The following is a 3,365-nucleotide window of genomic DNA, read 5'->3' as shown; positions in this document are numbered from 1 at the left end:
CAAAATCGCGACTCAATTCACCGAATCTATCCATTGACTCGCCAAGTCGATCTTCCTTAATTACACTAAGCACCCTGAACTTGCACTTCTGAACTCGAGGTGTTACAGAATCATCAAGTACATTCAGATGAACTTCATTAAGATTGTTGAGTGGTTGATATGCAAAGAATGCACATTTGAAGAGAGTTGATAGTGGAACAACATGTATGAAGGAGTCAAAGGCTCCAAACAGGGGATGATTTGAAATGCACTTGATCACCAGACGGATGGCCTCATTGTAAGAATGATGATCTTCAAAGATTGCCCTAAAATTGTTAGATACAATAGAAGGCAATTGGTTTCTTGCAACAGAGTTGGAACCAACGGGTTGAGCAGAACCAGAAGCCTTGGATTGCTTCTTTGAAATGCCAGACTTCACCATTGTTGAAAAAGGTTTCTAAGAACTTGCAGAAAAAGGTTTGAGTGCAAGAAGATGAAGATCGTCGATTGAGAGTTTAGAAAGCGTAAAGCATTCTTTTTTTTTTTTTTGGGGGGGGGGGGGGGGGGGAGGATTTATATACATCCAAATCTGAAACGTTTATTGGATTTACCCTATTTACAGCTGTGATTCGTAAAAACCCTTGGAATTTAACTATTTGCAGCCACGAATAAAGTAAATAAAAGAAACTATTTATAATTTTTTTTTTAATTTTCAAAAATAGAACATTTAATGATATGTCAAGACCATAAATGCACGTTTGGAGAACGTGTTGTGAGGGGAAAAAGTCTGTTGAATAAAGTAAGAATTTGGAACAGATTTGACATATTGGACGAGGGGAGTTGATAGTTTAAGAAAAAATTTGTAGAAAGATTTCTTTTATGGAAAACTGTAAAATAGGTCTGACACCAAAGACTATTTGAAAAGGAACTGAAACTTGTATCTACAAACTATATTTTTAGAATGTTTTTTATTAATGAGAACCATTTATAGTACAAGTTCTTGATTATGAGATGAATCATTAAATGACATTCTATTTTACTGCAACAGACAACCTGAAACTTGAAAAACACAGAATAAAAACTACGGAGACTGAAGAGATATGTACTGACTATATTATATAAACATTATTATAGTATATATCTATTATATGATCAGTCAAGGACCATAAATGCACGTTTGGTGAGGGGAAAGTTGAGATTTGAACAGATTTGAAGATTATTTGTCATGATACTTAAAATAGGTCTGACACCAAAAGACTATTTGAAAAGGAACTGAAACGTTGTATGCTACAAACGAATTTTTTAGAATGTTTTTTTATTTAATGAGAACCATTTAATAGCACACCAAGTTCTTTGAATTTATGAAGAGGTGAGAAATCATTAAGTGATTGATCATTCATTGGTTCATCATTACAGATTAATGGTGATACAACTGCAACAGGACAACCTGAAGAATACTTGAAAAAACATCAGAAATAACAAACAATAAGGAGCTGAGAGATATATGTATGATATATGGTTGCGGTACACATAGTATACTAAAACCATCTATTATAGATATATCTGACTAGGATCGCAATGGAGACCAGGGATGGTCAGTGGTACCTATTAATTCAAAAATAATTTTGGATCCGGATTCATCATCCCCAACATTTGCAGAAAACTGTTGAGTTTAGTTGAGTCAAGAGCTTTGGTAAACACATAAGCAATCTCTTCATGAGTTTTAACAAAAACTAGTTTAATGTTACCATTGAGGATGTGGTCTTTGATAAAATGATACCGTAGTTCAATATGGTTCATCTTCGAGTGATGAATAGGATTATGAGAAATCGCTATGGCACTCTCTGAGTCACAGTAAATCGGTATTTGCAGCATCCTGTATCTGTAGTCCATAAGTTGAGTTTTTATCCACAGGGCTTGTGATCAATAGCTGGTTGCAGCCACATATTCTGCTTTTGCGGTAGACATTGAGACACAACTTTGTTTCATTAATGACTAACTGACGAGTCTTCCACTGAGAAATTGACATCCGCCGGAAGTGCTTTTTCTATCCAATCTACATCCAGCATGATCTGCATATGTGAATTCTTGTAGGCTAAAGTCGTTCCCTGCAGGATACGAGAGGCCTAGAGCCTTGCTCCCCTTTAAGTATTTGAGAATTTGTTTAACTGCGGTCGTGTGAGATACTTTTGGATCGGCTTGGTATCTTGCGAATACGCCTGTTGCGAAGACGATGTCTGGTCGGCTTGCGGTGAGGTACATCAATGAACCAATCATTCCTTGATAAGTTTATGGTCTACTGATTCTCCAGAAGGATCAGCAGAAATCTTATATCTGAAGCCCATAGGAACCTTGGCAGAGGAACAATTGTCCATTAAGTATTTCTTCAGTAGTTCAGAGGTGTATTTCTCCTGATGGATGAATATTCCTTGCGAAACTTGTTTTACTTGAAGTCCTATAAATAAATTGATCTCTTTATTCATGCTCATTTGGAATTTGGTTGTCATGAGCTTTGAAAAATCATCCACCATCCTCTAATCTATTAAACCAAAGATAATATCATCTACATATATTTGTACAAGCATAAGGTGATTGTCATTCGCTTTTTTAAATAAAGTAGGATCAATCATTCCTCTTTTGTATCCGAACGAGACAAGAAATTCTGAGAGAGTCTCGTACCAAGCCCTTGGAGATTGCTTTAGACTATAAACTACTTTCTCAAGCTTTTAACAATGATCTAGGAATTCAAGACTTTCGAAGCCCAAAGATTGTTGAAGATAAACCTCTTCTTTCAATTCACCATTAAGGAAGGCACTCTTTACATCCATTTGATGTACTTTGATGTTCTTGTGAGCTGCATACGCTAAGAAGATGCGTATGGCTTCCATCCTGGCTACATGGGCGTATTTTTCATCATAATCAACACCTTCAAGTTGAATATACCCCTTAGCGACTAGTCTCGCTTTGTTTTTGATGACCGCGCCGGATTCATCCAATTTATTCTTGTATACCCATCTTGTACCAACAATAGTGTGATCTTTTGGCATTGGAATGAGTTGCCACACTTTGTTTCTTTGAAATTATGATAGTTCCTCTTGCATTGCGGATATCCAATCGTGTTCCATTAAGGCTTCTTTGATGGTTCGAGGCTAGACTGAGGACATGAACGCTGCATAGTGATAGTGGTTAGATAAATCTTTAAAGGATCAAGTTTGGATACCTGCGGACGGGTTTCCGATGATTTGACCTGGTGGGTAATCTTTTGTCTATACATGAAGACGAGGTTGCATATAATCAGCGACTGCAGTGGAGGGAATGTCTTTTATATCAGAGGATTCTCCCTGTTGGAGACTGCAGTTCCCCCTGGACTTGAGAGCAGACTGCAA

The sequence above is a fragment of the Lactuca saligna genome, chromosome 7 (genome assembly GCF_052625555.1).
Source record: "Lactuca saligna cultivar CGN05327 chromosome 7, ASM5262555v1, whole genome shotgun sequence".
NCBI classification, from domain to species: domain Eukaryota; kingdom Viridiplantae; phylum Streptophyta; class Magnoliopsida; order Asterales; family Asteraceae; genus Lactuca; species Lactuca saligna.
Note: the sequence above shows the minus strand (reverse complement) of the source record.